The sequence below is a fragment of the Triticum aestivum genome, chromosome 1B (assembly GCF_018294505.1).
Source record: "Triticum aestivum cultivar Chinese Spring chromosome 1B, IWGSC CS RefSeq v2.1, whole genome shotgun sequence".
NCBI classification, from domain to species: Eukaryota; Viridiplantae; Streptophyta; class Magnoliopsida; order Poales; family Poaceae; genus Triticum; species Triticum aestivum.
In genome coordinates, this window is record NC_057795.1 from 105,228,529 (window position 1) to 105,255,151 (window position 26,623).

Sequence of the window (26,623 nt, forward strand, 5' to 3'; positions counted from 1 at the left end):
TGATTTCGGTTTCAATGTCCTATTTACTGAAGTAGATTGTCAAGTGTTTCGAAGAGACAATCATAAAATGATCTTTACCGGTATACGTAGAGGTGATCTTTACATTGTTGATTTCACTAAAAAGGCTCAACCTAGAACTTGCTTAATTGCTAAATCCTCTAAATGCTGGTTGTGGCATAGGCGGTTAGGTCATATGGGCATGCGAAACCTTGAGAAGCTTATTAAAGGTAATCATATCCTTGGCGTTAACGATGTCATATTTGATAAGGATAGACTTTGCAGCGCTTGTCAAGCAGGTAAACAGGTTGGAGGAAGGCATCCCGTGAAGAACATCATGACCACAAGGAGGTCACTCGAGCTACTTCACATGGATCTTTTCGGTCCCAACGCTTACAAAAGTCTCGGTGGAAATTCTTTTGGTATAGTTATAGTTGATGATTTTTCAAGATTTACGTGGGTGTTCTTTCTCAATGATAAATCATAGGTCCAAAAGATCTTCAAAAACTTCGCTAGAAGGGCCCATAATCAATTTGAAGTGAAGATCAAGAAGGTTCGCAGCGACAACAGAACGGAGTTCAAGAACGCAAATGTGGACACCTTTCTTGACGAAGAAGGGATTTCACATGAGTTCTCGGCTATGTACACACCTCAACAAAATGGAGTTGTTGAGAGGAAGAACCGGACGCTCATCGAAATGGCGAGAACGATGCTTGATGAATACAAGACGCCAAAGCACTTTTGGGCGGAAGCGGTTGAGACAGCTTGTCATGCAACAAATCGCTTGTATCTTTAGAAGCTACTCGGCAAGACGGCATACGAGCTCCTCACCGGTAACGAACACCAAGTTGGATACTTTCGAGTATTCGGTCCAAAGTGCTACATTCTTGATAAGCATCGTCGTTCTAAATTTGCTTCTAAATCTCATGAAGGTTTCCTACTTGGTTATGGCTCAAACTCTCACACTTACCGTGTCTACAATAATTTCACCCGAAAGGTTGAAGAGACGGTAGATGTGAAGTTTGATGAATCTAACGGCTCGCAAGTAGAGCAATTGCCAATTGATGTAGGAGACAAAGACCCGTCGGAAGCAATCCAAGACTTGTCTATTGGCAAGATTCGTCCAACGGAGGTGAAGGAGAGTACCTCGTCCGTCCAAGTGGAAGCTTCCACCTCACGACAAGGTGAACCAAGAGTTGATACGGAAGCGTCCACAAGTGGGACACATCAAGATGAAGAAAACGAGGAAGTACACCAAGATGAACATCAACAACCTCCTTCTCCACCACGACAAGAGAACGACAACATCAACAATGAAGAAGGCCAAGAAGAAGAACAAGATGAAGAATATGTTCCACCAAGATCCAAGCAAAAGCTTTCACGAGTTCGAGTAAAAGTTTCTAAAGACCATCCCGTCGAGCAAATCTACAATGATATTTAAACCGGGAGAATCACTCGCTCTAAAACTCGCTTGGCTAACTTTTGTGAACATTATTCATTCATCTCTAGCATTGAACCTATGAAGGTTGAAGAAGCATTCAAAGATCCGGATTGGATAAACGCCATGCATGAAGAGCTACACAACTTTGAGAGAAATCAAGTTTGGACATTGGTTGAGAAGCCCGACAACAACCACAACATAATCGGTACCAAATGGGTGTTTCACAACAAGCAAGATGAAGATGGACAAGTAGTTCGCAACAAAGCACGTCTCGTCGCCCAAGGCTACACTCAAGTCGAAGGTATGGACTATGGTGAGACATATGCCCCCGTTGCTAGACTTGAGTCCATTCGCATCTTACTTGCCTATGATAATCACCATGATATCACCTTGTACCAAATGAACATTAAAAGTGCTTTTTTAAATGGTGAAATAGAGGAGGAAGTTTATGTTAAGCAACCTCCAGGCTTTGTCAATCCTAAGAAACCTAATCATGTTTACAAACTTCACAAAGCTCTTTATGGTCTTAAACAAGCTCCTAGAGCGTGGTATAAATGCTTGACCAAGTTCCTTATTGAAAAAGGCTTTGAAATTGAAAAAATTGATTCTACTATTTTTACTAAAAGGGTTAATGGAGAGCTATTCGTGTGCCAAATCTATGTTGATGATATTATATTTGGTTCAACTAACCCTCACTTTAGTGAAAAGTTTGGAAAGCTAATGTCGGAGAAGTTTGAGATGTCTATGATGAGTGAACTCAAATTCTTTCTCGGTTTGCAAATCAAGCAAACTAAGGTACCTTTGTCTCCCAAACAAAGTACACCAAGGACTTATTCAAGAGTTCAATATGCAAGAATGCAAAGGTATGACTACACCCATGCCTACTAGTGGACATCTTGATTTGACCAAAGATGGTGAACCAGTTGATCAAAAGGTTTACCGCTCCATGATTGGTTCATTGTTATATCTATGTGCCTCTCGTCCTGATATTATGCTAAGTGTGTGCATGTGTGCATGATATCAAGCCGCCCCTAAAGAATGTCATCTTCAGGCTGTAAAAAGGATAGTGAGATACTTAATACATACACCAAATTTTGGCATTTGGTATCCTAGGAGGGCCTCTTTTAATCTTGTTGGCCACTCCGACTCGGACTATGCCGGTGACAAGGTTGATAGAAATTCCACTTCGGGTACTTGTCAATTTCTTGGTAGATCTCTTGTGTCTTGGTCCTCCAAGAAAAAAAACTCGGTATCCTTATCCACCACCGAAGCGGAATACATTGCCGCTGGTTCATATTGTGCTCAATTACTTTGGATGACCCAAACTCTTAAAGATTATGGGATATATGTGAAACATGTTCCATTGCTTTGTGATAATGAAAGTGGTATCAAGATTGCTCACAATCCCGTGCAACACTCTCGAACTAAGCATATTGAAGTTCGTCCTCATTTCATTCGAGATCATGTTGCCAAAGGGGACATTGATCTTAAGCATGTTCGCACCGACAAGCAATTAGCGGATATATTCACTAAACCACTTGATGGGAAAGTGTTTTGCAGGTTAAGAGGTGAATTGAATATCATTGATGCTTCAAACTTGGAGTAGGAACTCCATTTGGATACATGCAAGACATGAGCCTATGACTAATCCTTGATATTTCTCTTATGATGATAATCATATATCTTGGATATATTTGCACCTTGCATGTTATCTAACCCGTGTAGGTACTTGGATGAATCTAAATCTATGAGATTGCAACCCACTCACATCTTGAGCAATCTCTACATCACCAAGTCTCTACACAATGGTAGTTGAAGACAAGGAAGCACAAAACCCTTCAAACATATCATTTGACAAATTCTATATTAAGTATCATGATTGTCATTTTGGATACATAAGTGCTCTTCCTTGCAAAACTAACCCATGTAGGTAGATGAACTCAAATTCCAAGTGGTGCTCCCAATTCTTGATGAGCTACATCAACCTTGAGCAACCCACACAAGTTCAACTACATGATCACGATCAACACCACCACCCAAGGTATGTTAATTCCATCTTTGAGAAGCTTTACCCCAAGACATGGGTCAAAGCAACTCAACAAGAGAATACATCAAAATGCTTAAATGAAGAATGTCAACCCCATTTTGAGCTTACACGATGAGTATGACCTATGATCAAGTGATCTCACTTGACTCCTAAGTCAACATACTCTAACATAGGTGACATTGTCGCCGACCAACTCTAGATGAAGTTCTCTTGTGTTCTTTTCTGTGCTCTTGCATTTGGCCCATGCATATTTGTTTTCCCTTTTCAAAAAAAAACTTCATCTAGATTTCTTTTCTTTTATTTCTGTTCTGCATTCCCTGCATCCAATTCATTGCATATCTTTCAGTTAATTCCTTGCAAATCCTTGTGAGATGTTACTTGTCTAGTGAGCTGAGGTGACAAGTGTTTTCTCTGTGATGAACTCGGTCACACCGGTCTGGTGCTTTCGGTCCAACCGAAATCTTCCGGTGCAATCGAAGCACACAACTCGGTGCCATCGATTTCACTATAGGAGAGACAGCTTGACACTTGTTCCTGCATTTTTTCTGATCTAGCTCCACTCAATGATTCTTGTCCTCTACCAGCATCACATTCGACTTGCTGCTTTGTTCTGTAACTCAAGGACCAAACCCATTTGTGACAAACATCCAGAAGAACCCTTCTTGGAAATTGATGTCAAAGGGGGAGAGAGAGATCACATCAAAGCTTAATCATTTCTATAGGGGGAGAAAATACTCAGGAGAGAGAGAGACCCCAGATGCTTGGTGTTCAAGAGGAGAGAAGTCACATGTCTTTAAGAGGGGAAAGACATGTTCATAGTTGATTGTTTGCATTAGCTCTGTTTCTTTTCTTTGCTCTGACTTTCTGTTTCCTATCTTCTCCCAGTATCCCATGCTAGATTCAGGGGGAGCAAGACATCTAAGGGAAGGAAATCCTTGAATTCATTGCACATCTTTACCTTTGGGGACATGTCTATATCCAATGGGGTACTCAGTACTCACTCTCTACATGTCATCCCAGTCTTGTGGTTTCTTTTCTTTTCATAGGTGTATCTATGTTATCTAACCTTATTTACACAGGTTCATTCCTTCCTAAGCCAACTCAAGACCACAAGGTAAGTATATGCATCACAGTCATGTGTATGAGAATTTCTTGCTGATGTACATAATGTTTGCAAGAAGGACTCATGAGCATGAAGGTACATTTCCCATATTCACATCATTTGCTCTGATGCATATAGCCAAGATACATGTAACACATTGCTTACTCTGTCATGCTTATGCATTCACATGCTCCTATATTCCATATTTACATGATTGCATACATGTAGGGGGAGCCTATGCATGTTACATGCCTTTCCAAAGCTTTATTTGTTATTCTCTATATCCTTATCTAAAACTTTGATGTATGTTGTCATCAACCAAAAAGGGGGAGATTGAAAGCACAAGTGCTCCCTGGGTGATTTTGGTAATTAATGTCAACATATCTCTTGTTGGACTAATATTTTTACCTAGTATGTTTCAGATAAGTTCAACAATGGAGTGGCATGGACTAGAGGATGTGGAACCCCTTCAAGTTGCTAAGAACAAAGGATTGGCTCAAGCTCAAAGCACAAGACTCTACATTTTACCTTTTAGTGATCCAAGATCACATTGAGTCCATAGGAAAGCCAATACTATCAAGAGGGGATGAGGTGTTGCTTAATGGCTTGCTTGCTCAAAGTGCTTAGTGATATGCTCCAAAGCCCTCAACCACTTTCTCACATCCACATATGTCCCAAACCAAAAGTCAAACTCGGCCCTACCAAATCTTTCTATCCGGCGCCACCGAGTTCAGTTGACATAGCCACTGCCAAAAACCCTAGTCTTTTCGGTCTCACCGATAGGGATCTCGGTCTCACCGAGATGGGATTGTAATCTCTCTGTGTGTGTGTCCGTTACCAAAATCGGTCTCATTGAGTTTATGTAATCGGTCCTATCGAGATTACAATGCAAACTCTCTTTTCTCCTTCGTAACGTTTCGGTCCAATCGAGATGAGCGAATCGGTCCCACCGAGTTTGCCTGACCAACTCTCTGTGTGTCTATTATCAAAATCGGTCTCACCGAGTTTGTGTAATCGGTCTCACCGAGTTTGTGTAATCGGTCTCACCGAGATTGCGTTATGACCTAACCCTAACGATATCGGTTCCACCGAGTTGACATGTCGGTCCCACCAAAAATCCTAACGGTCACATTATTTACTAAATCGGTCCGACCGAGTTTCACGATTCAGTCCCACCGAGTTTGGTAAGTTGTGTGTAACGGTTAGATTTTGTGTGGAGGCTATATATACCCCTCCACCCACTCTTCGTTCGTGGAGAGAGCCATCAGAACATGACTACACTTCCAACATACATTTTCTGAGAGAGAACCACCTACACTTGTGTTGAGGTCAAGATATTCCATTCCTACCACATAAATCTTGATCTCTAGCCTTCCCCAAGTTGCTTTCCACTCAAATCTTCTTTCCACCAAATCCAAATCCTTTGAGAGAGAGTTGAGTGTTGGGGAGACTATCATTGGAAGCACAAGAGCAAAGAGTTCATCATCAACACACCATTTGTCACTTCTTGGAGAGTGATGTCTTCTAGATTGGCTAGGTGTCACTTGGGAGCCTCCGTCAAGATTGTGGAGTTGAACCAAGGAGTTTGTAAGGGCAATGAGGTCGCCTACTTCGTGAAGATCTACCCTAGTGAGGCAAGTTCTTCGTGGGCGACGGCCATGGTGAGATAGACAAGGTTGCTTCTTCGTGGACCCTTCGTGGGTGGAGCTCTCCGTGGACTCGCGCAACAGTTACCCTTCGTGGGTTGAAGTCTCCATCAATGTGGATGTACGATAGCACCACCTATCAGAACCACGGCTAAAAAATCTCCGTGTCTCCAAATTGCGTTTGCACACTCCAATCCCATCCCTTTACATTCTTGCAATTTGCATGCTTTACTTTCCACTGCTCACATACTCTTGTCATGCTTGCTTGATATGTATTGTGAATGTTGAAACTTGTGCCAAACTTCACTTCAACTCAAAGAAATTAAAAACTGCAACTTTTCTTGCTTAGTGTCTATTCACCCCCCCCCTCTAGACACCTCTTCTCGATCCTTTCACTTGGCAAGTCGGCTTCGGCGACGGCTGGCTCATCCTGGCATCGGTTCGTCCGTAGGTGGCTTGTATCGGCCTTTGCCCCTCCCCCCCCGTACTCGTCGCCCGGTTGCTATGTTCGGTGAAGGGCTGGCCTTCTCCCACCTGCGGTCCATCGTTCGTCTCGCGCCCGATGCACAGGTCCGAGCTTGTCTCGCGCACAGTGCCGCAGGACTAATCTCGTTTCGCGCACGGTGCAGTAGGACTGAGTCCGTCTCGCGCACGGTGTTGCAGGAGCAAGCTCGCCTCGTGCCCGGTGCTGCAGGACGGGTCGATGGAGGCCTGGTGGCCGGCCTATTGGGTCTCGACGCTGGGGGTCGCCCAGGGGTGCGAAAGGTGCAACCTTTCCGCTCGTCTCTTTGGTTGGGATAGCGGCAGGTCTCGGGTGAGGGGGTGTCAAGGTCTTGGATGCCGGGGCGGCGGCCCCGGTAGTGGTTGCGTGGCTCTCTCGGGCGAAGGCCGTGGCTTGGTGCTGCCCGGTGGCCATGGTCGTGTGGGCGGCATGGTCACCGGGGCGTGGCGTTTGGTGGCGGTGAGTTTTAGTCGGCGTGAAAACCTGTTCTATCTTCGGACGAACCAGCGGCGACGTAGCTCGTACCCTTCTTGAAGGCGTCATCACGGCTCTCATTGCCTGTCGTGCGACTCCGGGGGAAACTCTGATCATCGGATTGGGCGGTGGCGGTGCTCCGGTGTCGTATCCTTCCTGAAGGCGCCGCCTTGGAGCCCACGGTTCGTCATATGCGGCTTCATCTCTTCGCGGTGGTAGTGCTAGGGGTGGTGTTGCCGCGCTCAGCGCCTATGTATAATGCCTTGGGTGTGTGGGTGTGTTGTGGTGGCGTGCGTTTGTACTGGGCTGTTGGGTTCATGCTCTATATATAAAGCGGGGTGAAATCCTTTTTCGGTAACTAGCCAATGCAACCAAAAGTCTGAACTGATGGTAAGGGGCAATCCACACACACCCTTCAACACCCACTCTCACGTGTGATGCGGAAAGTCAACCCGTGAATAGAGTCAGAGATATGGCTCAAGAGGCCTATACGTGGACACAGAAGGGGGCAAAATCATTTTTGGATAAATTGTGGAAGTTAGGACTTTCTCAAGACCTTATGCTTCGATATCATGTTAAGATTCATGCACTAGCCAATGCAACCAAAAGTCGAGGTTGTACTGTCGTCATCTCCTGGTCTTGTTTGCCTCCTGATGTCACACCGCCCCTCCTGGTCACGTCACGTCGCGTCGCCGCACCTTCTAGTCTACCGTCGCACCCTCTGGTCTGTCGCCGCGTACTCCAGATCACATTATGATCGTCACCTCCTGGTCCTTGCTCTGGTTGCCGTTGCCGCTTGGTGCTAGCCCGCGCCAGATTGCGTCACGCCACTGCCTCCTGGTGTTGCCGTCCCGCCAGATCGGGCTACCAGAATGCATCACAACACTGCCTCCTTGTGCGTCACCGCAGCCTCCCATCGATCCTCCTATTTGCTGGCCCTCGACCGCCGGTTCTCCTGGTTTGCTGCCCCTCATAGTCATCCACCGCCACACTGCCTCGAGCACTTTTGGTTGATTGGCCGAGCACAACTTGTTGGTTTCATGTAAAAACAAATGTATGATGTTTTAGTTGGGTACACATCTCCCTCACGGTCCACTAACTCTTTTTTTGGGAATCTCGGCCCACAGACTCTTAATGGTGTTCCTGACATTGACCCCATCTCTCATATGTGCCTTTCCTCGATGCATGGTGCTCATCCACCTGTTACTCGTCCCTTTGACGCCTTCCGTAGGTTGTGGTGGTCGCTCTTCACCAACTCCTCTTGCAACCTTTGCACACGGTGATTTTTGCTCTACACCTAGCCCTCTCGTGACTTTCATAGAAGTGTTCATGCATATTGCTCCATCGACTATGCCCCACACACACCTTACCTTGACACTTGGTGCTTTTCTGTATACAAGCTCGTCTCATCCATCGGCTTTTGCAAACGGTACTAGTCATGTTATACGGACTCCTCCAGCGGCTTCCATAGGTGGTGATGGACGCGTCTCTCCCGGTGTTGCTACATCGACTACTTCAGTTGTGTCATTCACTAAGCAGGAGATTGCACAACTTTGCGACCTGCTTATTGCCTCTGGTTCTCCATTATCATGTGCCTCTAAATCGACCTCTTCAGTTGAACTCCTAATTGAGTAGGAGTTTACACGATTTCGATGCCTGCTAGCTGTGTTTTTTGATTTTCCATCGACTAGTTTTGATGGTTTTACTACTGATTCTTCTGACACTGTGAGACCACCTTCTACACAGGCAGGTACATATCCGTGGATTCTAGTTACTGGAGCATCTTTTTATATGACTAATGATTCATCCATTATGTCCTCTATTTGACCTCTGGATTCTCCTATTCATGCTTGTTGTAGTAGTGCATTTTAACCCTACTTAAGGTGCCACCCACTATCCTACGTGGAGTGCCACATCACCAGTCAATGCTAGTCAAATAAAGGAGACCACCTAAAAGATTAAGTCAAAGAAGAAGACAAGAGAGCAAAGAAGCCCAAACCCAAGCAAAAGGCATCTCCAAGTGTAGGGATTTCCCACCTAATGGGCCACAACCCACCTCCTAGTAGGGACCACATGGGCCAAAGGGCGGAAAATTACCTAGTTCTACCCTCCCACCTCCTTACTTCAAGGGTAGCCTTGGTCGTTTGTCTAGGACCACTAGGCTATATAAAGCTCCCTATGGGCATGTGAACTCACTCACTTGAATACACTCAAGTGGAGGGTCACTATCCCCTTCCAAGACCCTTCAGGAGGGTAAACGAAGGCTGAGAGCTCAGAGTCTGAGGGACTGTGTAAGGCTTGGACTAGTCAGGAGTCGTGGTACACCAGAAGCGGATGCACTCTAAGTGACCCATGCGACGGGCACCACTCTCGACGACCCTTTGGTAGGACGTAGGTCGTGCTCCATTGAGGTGACTGAACCTATTTAAAAAACATTGTGCCACATTGTCGAGTGTACGACGACCTTCGATATAAGGCCGTCATACAAGCCCATGCTAATTTCTGACCACGCTACTAAGGATACCCCCTAGTCGAAAGTTGATTCTCGAACATCGACATTGGCACCGACCGTGAGGAATCCTCGTCGTGCGTGAGAAGTCACCTTGACTATCGCATCTAGATGGCCCCAAATCAAGCCATGGGAGAAGCCGAGGCATCCAAGGAGAAAGATTCAACGAGAAGATCAAAGAAGAAGGACGCAACAGAAGAGCTGGAGCCCAAAGCACTCGACAAGCGCACCCTCGACATGGTGGTCGAGGAAGTGGGACCTGTGGAGGCCCCTGGTGCTACCGCCCTCAGCGAAGGGCTCGCCACTCCAAAGGTCTTGCGGGTCACGATAAATGGCGGAGCCCTCGCCCACAATCAAGACGGGGCAATCGGCGGCCAAGCCGCTCAACCCCTTGGCACAATGCTCGAGGAGGTTGGCCTTGAAGAGGCCCACAACATCACCGCCCCCAACAAAGAGATTGTCACTCCAAATGTCTCGCAGGTAATTCTCGGCCTCGCTGGCTTCGTTGCCAACGCCATGATTGCCCCAGACATGGGAGTCGAAGGTTGACTCGCCATAGGAAGTGTTGTCCCTCCCGACTCTAGGAGCGGCGCAAGACCCTCGCTCGCTCGCCTCCGCTTGACAAGAACTTACCAGCACTCAAGATATTGACATCAACTCCACCCGAGCTTGGTCCAACCTGATCCAAACTGTCATCTCTGGTATCAGTCCGTGGCCAGGACATTCACCACCAACAAACCCAAACGAACATCCAACTCAGACTCCTCCGTCGCAACCACTCCGGACGAACTGTGTGAGGTCTCGAGTGTTATCCCTTGTAGGAGGACCATCATACCATACCGGCTTCACCCCTCTGGTGGCCTTCTCGCATCCGAGAACCTTGTGGTTCCACCCATCTTGGGAGCCACACTTCACCATACCTACCCCATATGCAGGAGCGCTACCTCCTCGCGGTGCCCCAATGGAAGGGCCACCGGCAGGAAATGCGCAAGAAGGAAGCGCCCACCCAAAGGGAGGGACCGGTGGGCCTAGGAAGACACGCTTCACCCCCTCCAACACTACTCCGATAGCCCGCGGCGGTGTGCGGAGAAGGCGGGAGCCGCAACCAAGTTGGTTCCCCTTACCATGTGCAAGTCATGCGAGAGAGGCGGCAACACTGCCACACCCCTTCAACTTGAAGGAGGCCGTGAGCCAAGCTTGCCGACAAGAAAGGAGCCACCAAAGTACAAGACACAAGCTATCCAAGAGCCTGTCACATCAAGGTCGAGCCACGACAGACCACTACGGAGGCCTGCTCGTACTCCTCAAGCCCCTGACACCCATGCAGGTAAAGGCCCCAGGGGATGTCGAATCTCCAGGAAGCCAAAGACAAAATAAAGGAAACATGCCATGGATCTCCATGAAGCCCTTATGTGAGTCTTTCGTACAACAAGACTGGGGAGAATGGGCACCCACAAGGCCCAAGCTCCACTTGGTGTTCCCTGCACGAATTGCCAAGCCTTTGGGAAGGCGATGTAGAAAGCTGAGGGCACCAAAGGAACCTTGGAAGGAACAACCACACCACCCCGTGCAAGCCCATGCGGCCCATGAAATACCTTCGCACAGGACAAGTGCAAGTGCCATGGTCTGGATGGTTAAAATGACATGGATGCGCGCCAAGGACCCCTACGAACAAGGGACTCATATGACGCCCGCCATCGATGATGACATCGCCAGCTTATGGGTCGCCGCCCTCTCTGTTGGATTCGACTTTAGCAAGCACCGCTTCCTACTTGACCCACCTCAAACCCAGTAACAAGCCTCACACAGTATCGACGGAAACTCGGGACCATCACTTCATTGGGATGTGAAGCTTTGTCCACCATCGACGCAATGTCGGGCCTCCGCCAGGGCTACACTGGTGGCTCGAAGGATTGGCCAACGTTCGAGGATCTACCTTGTCATACCATCATCATCAAGTCAATGAGGAAGCACAGGAGATACCAACATGGAGCATGCCTCTGGGAGGCATGCCCCTACGCACACCGAGGAAGACCGTTCGCCTCCAAAGGCAGACAGAAGTCGACACCATGGCCTCGCGGCTCGAAAGAGTCGCACTGGGTGCTCGAGCACCGCAGGGAGGCGCCAAGGTTACCTTCCACCCCGCTGAGATGAAGAAGGAAGCAAGCCCAAGGCTAGCCTAATGTTGTTTTATAGGCTACCTCCATCACCAGCGAAAGTCTGGACCGACCAAGCAAGATCCTCAAAGTTTGCAGATGTGCCCCAAATTCCCGCAATGTATTCTTGGATTCGCGAAATTTGTAGAGGTGCCCCAGATTCCCGCAAGGTATTCTCAGACCCTCCATGTTTGCGGAGGTGCCTCAGATTCCCGCAAGGTATTCTCAATCCTTGAAATTTGCAGATATGCCCCAAATTCCCGCAAGGTGTTCTCGGATCCTCGAAGTTTGCGAATGTGCTCCAAATTCCTGCAAGGTGTTCTTGGATCCTTTGATCCTCGAAGTTTGTCGATATGCCCCAAATTCCCGCAAGGTAGTTTTGGATCCTCTGAGTATATATATATGTGCCCCAAATTACCGTAAGGTATTTCTGGATCCTTAAAATTTGCGGATGTGCCCCAAATTCTCGCAAGGTATTCTCGGATCCTCGAAATTTGCGGTGGTTCCTCAAATGCCCGCAAGGTATTCTCGGAGCAATTCATGGCTCTATAAAAGATCTGGAAGAACCCAAATTTTCGCTAAATATTCCTAGAGATTAAAATGGAATTCTCTAGGACTACAAGGCCATGTTTGGATTTCCCAAGATGACGGTCACGAGGGACAAGGGCACTCAAGTCAAGATCTCGCCTTTCTTGCCCCGATGAATACCTCACCTTAGCCTCCACTAACAAGCATCACCGAAGCTCATCGAACATCTTCAAGGCTTAAAAAGCATCGGCAAAAGCAATACATCAAGAAGAAGTACTCCCAAGGCCAAAATTATTGACCCGAAGCCACAAAGAAGACTTTGATGATTCTGGCTCAAGGGGGCTCTTGTTGTAGTAGTGGATTTTAACCCTACATAAGGTGCCACCCCCTATCCTACATGGAATGCCACATCACTAGTCAACGCTAGTCAAAGAAAGGAGACCACCTAAAAAGATTATGTCAAAGGAGAAGTCAAGAGAGCAAAGAGGCCCAAGCCCAAGCAAAAAGCCTCTCCTAGTGTAGGGATTTTACCCGTAATGGGCCACAACCCACATCCTAGCCCAATAGGGAGCACATGTGCCAAAGGACGGAAAATTACCTAGTTCTACCCTCCAACCTCCTTACTTCAAGGGTAGACTTGGTCATCTGTCAAGGACCCCTAGCCTATACAAAGCCCCACATGGGCATGTAACCAACGCACTTCACTTGAATACACTCAAGTGGAGGGTCACTCTCCCCTTCCAAGCCCTTCGGGAGGGCAAATGAAGGCTGAGAGCTCAAAGTCTGAGGGACCTTGTAAGGCTCGGATTAGTCAGAAGTCGTGGGACACCGAAAGCGGTTGTACTCTAAGTGCCCCGTGCGCCGGACACCACTCTCGATGACCCTCCCATAGGACATAGGTCGCGCTCCAACGAGGCGATTGAGCCTATTTAAAAAACATCGTCATGCCACAATGTCGAGTGTACGGTTACCTTCGATATAAGGCCGTTGTACACTCCCATGCTAATTTCTGACCATGCTACTTGGATACCCCTAGTTGGAAGTTGATTCTTGAACGTCAACAATGCTCTTACTGTTGATGGTACAGCCCTCCCTGTCAATGACTGAGGCATTCTTACACTTCGTCTTTTCATGTTCCTAATGTTGCTCATGTTCCTTGACTTACCATGCAACTCATTTCTGACGGTTAGGTTGTTGACTCTGGTTGTAGGGTAATACTCGACTTTGACTCTTGTTTTGTCTAGATCATCATACTGGTGCTCTACTTTGCGTTGGCCCCTGGCATTATAACTCTCAGGGCTTCTGACGCTTCACTGGCTCCACCTTCTCTCTGCTTCCAACGTCACTAGTCTCTAGCCTTTGTTGCCTCATCTACTGGCTCTTTTCAGCAGTGGCATCATCATCTTGGTCACTTATGCATCTTTCATCTCTCATCCTTAGTTTGACGTTATCTTCTTGGATTCGACTCCAATGGTGTCTTTAGATTGTCAGGATTGTTGGCTTGGTATACAGGTTCAGTCACCTTATACTCATAGCGAGATTCTGTCTCATCATCCTTTCGGTCTTGTTCACTCTGATGTTTGCAGTCCAGCTCCCTTTGCCTTAAAAGGAGACCATCACAACTATATTATTTTTATAGATGATTTCTCTTGACACACCTGGATATATTTTATATCTTCTCGTAATGATGCCTCATCTATCTATAAGAAGTTTGTCACCATGGTTCATACCTAGTTTTCCAGACATATTCGTGTCTTTCATGTAGAATGGTGTTACTGAGTGCAAGGATTGTCACCTTCTTGAGAAGGCTCACACATTGAGGATCGTTGCCTCTCTTCTGGCTCACTTCGGGGCTTAGGTTGTTTGCACTTTCACCAATCTCATCAACATTCAACCATCCTCTGCTCTGCAAGGTGGCATTTCCTTTCAACATCTTTTTTTATCATTCTCCTGACTAATCGGCCCTTCACATGTTTGGTTGTGTTTGCTACGTGCTTCTTGTCCCCCGTGAATTACTACTCAGTCGGTTGAGTATGTCTTCTTAGGTTACGGTGATGAGCACAAGGGCTATCCCTGTTGAGATTCTATGGTCATCGAATGTATATTCCGTGGGATGCGACTTTTGATGAGTCACATCCCTTCTATATGCACCCATCTTCCTCGACCTCTTTAGTGGAGATCTTTTTCTCAATTTTCCCGACACACCTATTACCCACGTTGAGCCCTTATCCACTCATCCTACTACTACTGCTCATCCGACTGTTGCAGATCCGCCGCCGCCATCTCATATGGTTTCCTTCCCTCATATGTCATATGATTTTTCACCCCCATCTTCGGTGGTTTCCCCTACTTGTGATTCCTCCTCAACTTTCCTCACCATTATACTCGTCATCCACCTATTATGGATGAGTCTACTCATGAGGCATCTACTTCTGATGTGTCATCTTCCTCGGCTCAGCCTACTTATGACTTTCATGCTCCCCCTTCCATTGACCGATATGGTTATTCTTGTACTTCTTCTCTTGAGCCGAGTTTTTATTGTGATTATCTTGTACATCCCGAATGGCAGAGGAGATTGCTACTCTTAGGCGCACCGACGCTTTGGATATTCTTTCTCTTCCTCCCTGTGTTTATCCCATCAATTGTAAGTGGGTCTACAAGGTTAAGACTTGACCCGATGGTTCTCTTGAGTGCTACAAAGCTTGCCTTGTGGCCCGTGGCTTTCAACAGGAGCATAATCGTGACTACGATGAGACATTTGCTCCTATGGCCCACATGACCATTGTTCGCACACTTCTTTGTGGCTTCTATTTGCCAGAGGTCTGTCTCTTTGCTTGATATCAAGATTTCCTTTCTTAATGGTAAGTTGTGTGAGGAGGTCTGCATGCAGCCATCCCCTAGGTATTGGCATGGTCTGCCATCTTCATTGCTCTCTCTCTCTCTCTCTCTAGCCTTAAGCATGCCCCTCATACCTGGTTTGAGCGTTTGGCCTTAGTGGTGATTGTGGCTGGGTTTTCAGTCAGTGCTCATGATCCTGCGCTTTTATTCCACCTTTCAGCTCATGGTCGGATTCTTCTATATGTTGATGGCATGATCATCACTAGCAATGACTCTTGAGTATATTGCCTATGTGAAGGCACGTCTTAGTGAGCAGTTTTTCATGTCTGATCTTGGTCCTCTTCGCTCTTTTCTTGGGATTGGGGTTTCTTCTACCTCTTGTGACTTCTTTATTTCCAAGAGGAGTATATCCAGGATCTCCTTGCTCGTGCTGCTCTTACTAATGAGCACACTGCTAAGACTTCCATGAAGCTCAATTCTCACCCTATGTGCTTCCGATGGTGAGCTCTTGTCTGTTCCGACGCATTATCATCATCTTGTTAGGAGTCTTGTCGATCTAGTTGTCACTCATCCAGATATCTCATACCTTATTCATATTTTGAGTCAGTTTGTCTGTGCTCCCACTTAAGTTCACTACGGTCACTTTCTTCGCGTTCTATGATATCTTCGTGGCACGCTCTCTCACCATCTTTTCTTTCCCCGCAACAATTCGTTACAACTTCAGGACTATTCAGGTCCTATGTGGGCTAGTGATCCCTTGGATCGCCGTTCACTTTCTTCTAACTGTGTTTTTCCTAGTACTTCGCTCATTACCTAGAAGATAAAGAAACAAACTTCAGTTTCTCGCTCAAACTAGAGCCAGAGTTGCGAGCTATGACTCTTTTGACGACAAAGGTGACTTGGTTATGGTGGTTACTTTAGGAGTTTGATGTTTCTTTTACTACACCTACTCCTCTCTTATCGGATAGTACATGTGCTATCACTATTATGCGCGACCCTATGAAGCATGAGCTCACTAAGCATATTGGTGTTGATGCTTCTTTTGTGTGCCCATGTGTGTAGGATCAGGTTATTGCTCTTCGGTATGTGCCTTCCGAGTTACATTTTGAGGATTTCTTTACGAAGGCCTAAACTAGAGCACATCATGGATGTTATCTCTCCAAACTCAGTGTAGTGGTGTTGTGGATCCACACTGAGTTTGAGGGAGGGTGTTAGAGTTACACTATGTTTCCATGTAGCCTGTATAGTCTCCATATAATATAAGGGGCTTTCTGCATATTTACTACATGCGCATTGTATATGTATACTCCCCCCTCTCGCTCAAGTTGCATATTTCCTAATAGTGAGCACAGTTTGATACTTGGTTGCTGGCTTGTTGCCTCCTACTCGTGTTTATACAGCCCCACTTGTCAGGGCTGAGAGGACGAGGTGGAACACTGGAAGCAGAGGACCACCAAGTGTAATCTTTACTAGAAGGGTTGGGCGCGCTTTGCTACACCATTGGTGTTGTAGGTTTTCTTAAAAACATTACTCATTATGTTTCAAAATATAAGATGTATTACATTTTTAAAAAGTCAAACATTTTTAAATTTGATCAAATTTGTAGAGAAATATATCAAAATCTATAATAACAAATCGGTATAATTAGATTCATCATGAAATGAATTTCCATATTTTTGTTTAATATTGTAGATGTTGGCATTTTTAGCTTTGAAATTGGTCAAAGTTAAAGGAATTTGGCTTTCTAAAAAATAATAGTGTGTTTTATATTTTTATAGTTTGATGATTTGGTTGGCCTTTCTCGATGTGATTTTGTTATCCGCTAAGAAACCCATATTTGTGTGGGGAAATTTCTGCGTCGGTACCTGGATGTATTGGTGCTACAGTATAACATGGTGGCGTTTCTTTTTTCTAGGTGGTGGGAGAGTGTGCAGGATTGATATGTTTTTATTGGCCGATTGTTGTTGATTGATTTGAAAAATGATTGGCTCCATAATTGAATACCTCAATCGAATTGAAGAGCTTCAAAATTAGGGAACAATAGTGACTCAAAATAATTGAATGGGAGGGCTCCTTGAGCAATTGTTGACCAAGTCAAAATTGAGTGACACAATTTAATGAAGACCTCAATTAATTATGAGGCCTTAAAAATTAGGAAGCAATAGTATAAATGAACTGAATGAGAGATCTTTGAAAAATGGTTGACCCGGTCAAAATTGGGTGACCAAATTTCAATTGGAGACCTTAAAATTGAGTGACCCAATTTAAATTGAAGGCCTCAATTAATTGTGAGGCCTTAAAAATTAGGAAGCATAGTGTATAGTATAGAAGAATTGAATGAGAGAGCTTTGAAAGATGGTTGACCCGGTCAAAATCGGATGACCCAATTTTAATTGGAGACCTCAATTGATTGTGAGCCATTTAAAATTAGGGAGCTTAGTGTTATAGATGGCGGGAGTACTTCGACGAGCTGTTCAATGGGGAGAATGAGAGTTCTATCATTGAACTGGACGACTCATTTGATGAGACCAGCGTGCGTTTTGTACGGCGAATCCAGGAGTCTGAGGTCGAGAAGGCTTTAAAAAGGATGAAAGGAGGCAAGGCGATGGGCCCTGATTGTACCCCATTGAGGTGTGGAAAGGCCTCGGGGACATAGCGGTAGTATGGCTAACCAAGCTTTTCAACCTCATTTTTTGGGCAAACAAGATGCCAGAAGAATGGAGATGGAGTATATTGGTACCAATCTTCAAGAACAAGGGGGATGTTCAAAGTTGTACTAATTACCGTGGAATTAAGCCGATGAGCCATACAATGAAGCTATGGGAGAGAGTCATTGAGCACCGCTTAAGAAGAATGACAGGCGTGACCAAAAATCAGTTTGGTTTCATGCCTGAGAGGTCGACAATGGAAGCCATTTTCTTGGTACAACAACTTATGGAGAGATACAGGGAGAAGGACTTGCATATGGTATTCATTGACTTGGAGAAGGCCTATGATAAGATATCGCGAAATGTCATGTGGTGGGCCTTGGAGAAACACAAAGTCCCAGCGAAGTACATTACCCTCATCAAGGACATGTACGATAATGTTGTCACAAGTGTTCGAACAAGTGATGTCGACACTGATGACTTCCTGATTAAGATAGGGTTGCATCAGGGGTCAGCATTGAGCCCTTATCTTTTTGCCTTGGTGATGGATGAGGTCACAATGGATATACAAGGTGATATCCCATGGTGTATGCTCTTTGCGGATGATGTGGTGCTAGTTGACGATAGTCGGACGGGGGTAAATAGGAAGTTAGATTTATGGAGACAAAACTTGAAATCGAAAGAGTTTAGAGTTAGTAGAACTAAAACCGAGTACATGATGTGCAGTTTCAATACTACTAGGCGCGAGGAGGAGGAGGAGGAGGTTAGCCTTGATGGGCATGTGGTACCTCAGAAGGACACCTTTCGATATTTGGGGTCAATGTTGCGGAAGGATGGGGGCTTTGATGAAGATGTGAACCATTGAATCAAAGCCGGATGGATGAAGTGGCGCCAAACTTCTGGCATTCTCTGTGACAAGAGAGTGCGACAAAAGCTAAAAGGCAAGTTCTACAAGACGGCAATTCGACCCGCAATGTTGTATGGCGCTGAGTGTTGACCGACTAAAAGGCGACATGTTCAACAGTTAGGTGTGGCGGAGAGCATATGTTGAGATGGATGTGTGGCCACACGAGAAAGGATCGAGTCCGGAATGATGATATACGAGATCGATTTGGGGTAGCACCAATTGAAGAGAAGCCTGTTCAACATCGTCTGAGATGGTTTGGGCATATCCAGCGTAGGCCTACAGAAGCTCTAGTGCATACCGGACGGCTAAAGCGTGCAGAGGATGTCAAGAGAGGTCGGGGTAGAATGAATTTCACATGGAAGGAGTCCGTAAAGAGAGATCTGAAGGATTGGAGTATCACCAAAGAACTAGCTATGGACAGGGGTGCGTGGAAGCTTGCTATCCATGTGCCCGAACCATGAGTTGGTTGCGAGATCCTATGGGTTTCACCTCTAGCCTACCCCAACTTGTTTGGCAATTGCTGCTGCTGCTGAGTAGGAAAGAAGGAAAGATAACTGTAATCTGCACCGTCATAATCTACGCCATCAAAATAGGGACTAAAATCCTTCTCATTGTCTCATGATAAATTAGTGAGTACCTAGAAGCAAACACTGCAATTTACATGCCACAAGTAATTTAGCTGAAATCAAGTAATAGAGTTGCTACCTAGCAGTATAGAGTTGAGAGCAACCAACTAGAGAAAGTTAGTGACTAATATGCAGTTCTTTTTATTGCAGAAAAAAAGGCTAGCATGTAGTCACCTAGGTAAAACTTGCTTCCTAACCTCGTGTAGTTTACACACAAGTAGCAAATTTATTGTCATATTAGCCAAAACACATACAATATAGGTCTTGTTTTCTTAAGCTCATCATATCACCTACAGTGTTGTAGACAGAACGCGAAACAGATTCACAATGAAGGAGATATAATCATTAAGAACTAGCAAAATGAATAAGCACATGACCTAAAAGCAACACTACATTCTTCGCGGTGGTGGAAAGAGAGGGACTGATGGGGGCAGGGCTTCGCCCATGAGTCCATGACCCATCAAGTTTATACCTTTTTACATGTTATATTGTGAGAGAATATGTTAACGTAGGAATTTGGCCCTCTTATCAATATTAACATACTGCATGACTCAATTGGCCCTCATCATCTCGATTTTTTGGATCTGTCACTTTTTACTTGGCCCCGCCTGGCCGTCTCTTAGGTGCTACTCAGTTTCCACAGAAGACTGAAAATGTAAAGATGAAGAAAAACATAGTAGCCTATCACACTACATTAGGCGCATCCCTTATTTTTATTATAGCCAAGAAATTAATGACCGAATCCAATGCAACGAAATTGGCAAGAAAGGATATGAGGCGCAAGATCTAGACAGGTTGGGATATATCTACACCAAACATACATATTTAAAATCTTCTTTGCAGCATTAGCATCATAAAGCCATGTATCATACAAGATGCGAGGGTTTCACCTATGGTGGGTTAAGACTTAACAGGTTCTGAGCTCTGACCCTGTTTTCAAACAAAGACATTGGGCAAGCAAGCATAAGAGGGAAATCAGTACCTTGGTTGAGTCAGTAAACGTGCTGAAGACAAGACTTGGACTTAGATGATTTCCTCTCTGTACGTGATGGCACATCTGCCATATTCACACAGCAGAGTAACTTACTTGGATACTTTTTTTTGTGCGGATTAATTAGACACTACTTATACCTGTTCTTCAAGTGTAAAACCGAGAGAAGGTTTGGTCGACAGGAACACTCACCAGAAGCAAGATGATGTTTGGTGAAAGTTCAAACCTCGAAGGAGCGAAAATACGACCTGCACATTAAACAAGTCAGTAACCAAGGTGGAAACCACCAATGGACATATGTACGTACTCTGTTCCGTGCAGGCAAAACGTCGAACACCTAACTGGCAACATCGACTCAGCCATAGTTTGTGAGGGCACTAGCTCTGGCCGCAGTCTAACGCCTTAGGAGCCAGTTTGGCCGTGCCCAAGCACGGCCCCGATACATTCTCGGGAAAAAGGGAAACTAACAATCGCGAGAGCGGCGGTTGCAGGATGTCCGACGGGGAAATTGAACAGCGGGGAGGCAGTCTTTGCTAGCGGCAATCAGGGAGAAGCAGGCGAGGTAGGGAGGGGGCATCGGCCGGGGCGGCGCAGCTGAACACGGCGCAATGGCTTCCATGGCCGTCGGCGTCGTGCCAACAGAGCGAACCTACAGAACGCACTTGCGCCAGCACAATACTGCTTATCTTACAGACTTATCATCATCTATCTCATATATCTTGTCAAATAGTTGGTACAAATTGTTACGGAAGTTTGGTGTTACAAAAATATACATGATGTCGATCTAAAGTACTTAGCACGTTGTAAACCGGAAGTAGCATTTCGAATAATTAAACTGACAGTCAGCAAAATGGTCAGAGCATTTTTAATATCCCAAATAACAAAGAACGGAAATGTACATATAGGTGAGGCCGGATGTTCTTGAAAGGGAAAAGGCGGGACCTAAGATGGCGATGGCACCGTTCTGAGATAATCTCTTTTCTTTTCTTGCGGGTACGTTCTGAGATAATCGCAGGAAAAAGATTTCAAATTAGGAGCCAAGTTCAAACTGCTTTAAAATTGCATATCAGTAAAAGAAGTATACATCACTGAACCCAAATTGTTGTATTTGGGTCGGCAATTCACGACCAAGAGCGACGCAACTCTCGTCGATCACAGAGAGCACGTCAGAGAAGACAACAAGAGATCACGAACGCATACGGGACGAGTGTGTGCTAATTAAATTGGGCCAAGAGATCGGGGTATACGTACCATATATAACACTCGTCGGCTAGTTTAAAGCAGATGCTCCATGATAATGCGGTGCTTCCATCGGAAGGATATCAAATTGCTTTCTTGCGAAACATGGTGGTGAGAGAGCGAGGGGAAGTGATAGCAGCTAGCTGGGGTTCCATTATTCTGTTCTTGCAGGGGGTGAAGGGGTAAAGGGGTAAACCAAAACAGGGAGATAATTTGTGCGTTGCTTGCAAGATGGGCAAAGTACAAGCTACGGTGCTTTTCTTGTTTCTTTTTTGATTCATTCCTTGCAGGGCTGGTCACTGTTCGTAGTTCTCGATCGCACGCGCTTTTGTGCTTTTTTCACTGGCCCATGGCCTGGCCGCCCACGGTGCAGAACTTCAGCCCATTAAAATGTACTACACCTATTATTAATAATAATTTTGATACAATAAATACATTATAATCCGTTTGGTAAGAAAATGTGTACAAATATTATTTTATCATGAAAATGTATTAATTTTAAAAATATTTACGGAAATAAAAGGTGTTAGTATTTTTAAAATATTCATTCAAATCAAAGTGCTTATTTTTTTTAAAAAAAAGTTCATACAGTTTTATAATTGTAGAAATATTTTAAAAAAATGTTTGAAAGAATTTATATAATTTTCATGTGATAAAAAAGCAGATTTTTCTGAAATATGTGCAATTAAAAAAGTGTACAAGCCTTTCAAAATACTCAGGTAATATGAAACATGTTTGCGTACTTAAAAATGTGCATGTAACTTTATAAAATGGTCACGTAATTTTAGAAGTGTTAGTAAATTTTGAAAACAATTAATAATATTTTAAGATGGGTTCAAGAATCCTTAAAAATTATTCACGTAAATTTAAAAGGTATTCACCTATTGATAAAAAATGATTGTGTAATTTTAAAAAGTGGTTATGATTTTTTATAAAACATTTAAGTAATTTAAATATCATCTGCGCATTTACCAGAAGTGTATGCGACTTTTAGAAAAATATGAAATGTATATTTAAAAAGGAACACAAGTAATGAAAGTACTCAAAATGGCTGAAATGGGAAAAAGGAAAAGGGAAAATAAAAAATAGAAACAAGGAAAGGGGAAAAGGTGAAATCGAAAAAAAAAATTAGAAAATAAAAAGGACCTGGAAGGGTAAAAAAATCAAGAAAATCCAGAATGATACTATCTGGAATATGTGCAAAGGAATACAAATTTTGTTTAGGATAAAAATATGTTTTGATTCAATAAGTAAATTATATTGAAGAAACAAGAAAGTGCACTTGTGCAAATAAAAATGTTCACATATATGAATGAAAATAATGTACATGAAGAACGCCTCGTTGATGGCGAGGATGTCCGGCTTGTCCTGAATAAGCTTGGCCATGTACTCATATTCCGCCACCACGCCTCCGCCGCCATGTGCTCCATCTCTTCTACCTGGGAGATGAAGCAAACGTTTAGAGGGGCACGAGCGTAGTCTCACCCGCGTCCAGAAGGGGTTAACGGCGGCGGCGGCATATGCACGCACCACCTCCTCTGCCATGCGAAAGTGCCCAACCACCGGTGGCCAAACTCTTTCTGTCGAATCCCAGCCGCAACTTCCACCATATATGTGTCGGATGTTGTAGTACTTCGACATCAACGGCTGCTACGATATTGGCGCGGGGCTCCCGAGATGGTGGGGGGCTATGATGAGTGTTACTTTTACACTCCTCTAACATGAGTTTAAACCGAAATATTCATTAAAACTGAGATATTCACCCCGATATTGCTACTAATGACTAATGAATGAAAATGATTCCAAATATCTGATCTTTATTTTGTTTCCGTAGGTAATGGGCTAGATATGGACGAAATCAAGTCAATACATGGAAAAGAGTAAATTGGAGATAGAGGGCATCAAGTGGGAGGCGCACTAGAAGAAACAGTGCAAAAGACGGTCTTCCATATGACCGCGTCCACTCGTATGGGCAGTCATATGGCATGGCAACGAGGCGTCTAATCCACCTGAACAACCTTTATAAAGGGACCGACACCAAATGAGCAACAAAACATCACAGAACAAGGCAGTCATCGTCATTTTCACCATAGTGATCACCATCAACCCTAGCTACCGCCATTTATCTCCATAGCCACAACATTCACCACCACCATGGTTCTCAGCAGTCTAGTCATACCTGTAATCGTGTATCACACACGACATCCATTGTAAGACATATTATCAATCAATCTTCATGATGTGTTCTTCGATGAGTTCTTCGTGTGATCTGATCTCCATGTGTGATTAGTTCGGCAAGGTCATGGGTTGAGGCAAAGGCCTTGCAACCTGATGTATTTGTTAAAGGGATCAATGAAGTACTTTGAATTAACCTCCCGTATGTGTAGCATAAAATCCAAGAGTCAGTTGTCCAAATGAAGGCACTCTTGATGCAGGACGCGTGCTGGTCAAGACATAAATTGACACATCCCCCACTTTGATACGTAGCAAGCACATCTTGATGGATGACTTTCAAAGCACAAACTAATATCAATTTTGGTCCTGACACAAATATATGATTGTAAGCATAAGTCCTCATACTCATGCCTAATTTTCTTATAAGTGTTTTCAGTTTCAGCTTAATTTACGATCTAGTCAAAAGCTGGAATTAATTCTTTAGCAAAAGCTTGTTTGAGACCCTACCAGGGCACCGACCTCTCATGGGTTCAATAACTCAGGGCCACCTCTAGGAAAAAGGCTAGAATCCTTTCTACTCCATTTATGTATCATTAAAGGAAGTAATCAAACCTTTTTCTAGCACCGTTGTCGGGGAAGCTTTGTGTTTAGAGTTTTTGTTAATAGTCTTGTTTCTATTTTTAATTTACTTTTTGTTGCAAGTGTTGTCAGTAGAAAATCCCAAAAATATTAACATGGCTTGTAATCTTGGAAGCTTTGCTACTCCTATAGCAATAGTTTCATGCGTAAAACTATAGCACAACCTAATGTTGTTGTCGCTGAGTATGAGATAAAACCGAACCTAGTCTATATGGTTCAACGGGACCAATTTGGAGGCTCTGCTTTTGAGTATGCCGGTAAGCACTTGCATATTTTTTTCTGAATTGTGCAACATGACACATATGAGAACTTATGACCCCGAGGCTCTGAAGTTGCGTCTATTTCCTTTGTCTTTGAAAGGGAGAGAAAAACAATGTCTCATATCTTTGCCTAGAGGTAATATAACTTCATGAACTGATTACTGTAGTAAGTTTATCTAAGTTTTCCCACCTGCGAAAATTATGCAACTTTATTCACATATAACAAGTTTTAAGCAAGAGATCGTGAGCCACTAGCGCTTGCGTGGGATCGCATGAAGGAGGCTATAAGGAATTGTCATAACCATGGAATGGAAGAATAGTTAACACTTCATATGTTTTATAATGCCTAAAATCCTATGTCGAAAACTACGCTGATACTACATCAAGAGGAACTATTATGTGTAAGCCCATCACTGAAGTTAATAATTTGCTTGATCAAATGCAAGAAAACTATGCTCAATGGCATGTTGAGAGGGCTACCACCAGGTGAGTGAATGCAATTGAAGATAAGAATACAGAGTTGACCGCTAAAATTGATGAACCCATCTCCGTCATGAAAGGTAAAGAAGAGGTAATGTGAATGCTATTACTCGTGAAGAAGTTAATGATGTTAATTTTATTGCTCGTAATAGCTATAATCTCAACTAAAGAAAATAATGGGTATGCTCCTAGATTACCTTAATAGTGGAGCACCAAATAATTTTAGTGGAACTAGCAATGGAAATAGAAATACTCTAGAGAAAACTCCTAAAAAGTTATTGCTAGTTAAAGTGAGCATAATGAAACTTTTAAAAATATCATGAAGAATCATGATAACTTACTTAGTCAATTGACTAGTATGATTGCTAGCTCACTAATGATGTGCAGGCTCTTGACGGAAGAACTAAGAGCATGGAAGCACAAGTGGCTAAAATTGGGGAGAGCCAAACTTTAATTCTAGCCAAGTTTGTAGGTAAACCGGAACCTAACCCGGTTGAAGATGTCAAGATGATGAGAAGTAACAAAGATAATGCAGAAGAGCTTGATAAAAGCCATGTGCCAGAGTATACATACATGGTTGCAGACCTTTATTCTTGTAGACTCTGTTGGGCCTCCAAGCGCAGAGTTTTGTAGGACAGTAGAAAATTTCCCTCAAATAGATGACCTAAGGTTTATCAATCTGTGGGAGGTGTAGGATGAAGATGGTCTCTCTCAAACAACACTACAATCAAATACAAGAAATCTCTTGTGTCTCCAAGACACTCAATACAATGGTAAATTGTATAAGTGCACTAGTTCAGCAAAGAGATGGTGATACAAGTGTAGTATGGATAGTAGATATAGGTTTTTGTAATCTGCAATAATAAAAACAACAAGGTGGCAAGTAACAAAAGTGAGCACAAACGGTATTAATGCTTAGAAACAAGGCCTAGGTTTATACTTTCACTAGTGCAATATCTCAACAGTGCTAACATAATTGAATCATATAACAATCCCTCAATGTGTGACAAAGCATCACTCCAAAGTTCTTATCAATAGCGGAGAACATAAAATGAAATTGGTGTAGGTAGCAAACCACCTCAAAGTTATCTTTCCGATCAATCTATTGAGCCATCCCTATAAATGTCACAAACAGCCCTAGAGATCGTACTACAATAACACCATATGATACGCATCAATCAACTCTAATATCACTTAGATACTCCAGTGTCACCACAAGTGTCCATGAGTTAATTATTCGATGTGCATCAAACAATTTCAGATTCATAATATCCAGTCCAACACAAACAACTTCAAAGATTACCCCAAAGTTTCTATCGGAGAAAGTAGGACGAAAATGTGTATCAACCTATGTGCCTAGATTACCCCAATGTCACCATGGGAATCCACAAGTTAATTACCAATATATATATATATAT

General features: G+C 44.1%; 1 protein-coding gene across 2 annotated transcripts in view; it reads right to left on the reverse strand.

The window, feature by feature from the left end:
- The window catches only part of LOC123110618 (uncharacterized), a 29,779-nt gene extending 7,915 nt beyond the window's left edge, over positions 1–21,864 (reverse strand). For both annotated transcript variants that reach the window (XM_044531174.1, XM_044531179.1), the window contains exons 1-3: positions 21,664–21,864; positions 20,605–20,660; positions 20,404–20,478 (exon numbers count right to left, since the gene is read on the reverse strand). The gene's annotated coding sequence lies outside the window, so the exon portion shown is untranslated. The remainder of the gene's footprint in view (positions 1–20,403; positions 20,479–20,604; positions 20,661–21,663) is intronic.
- Positions 21,865–26,623: the final 4,759 nt, after the last annotated feature.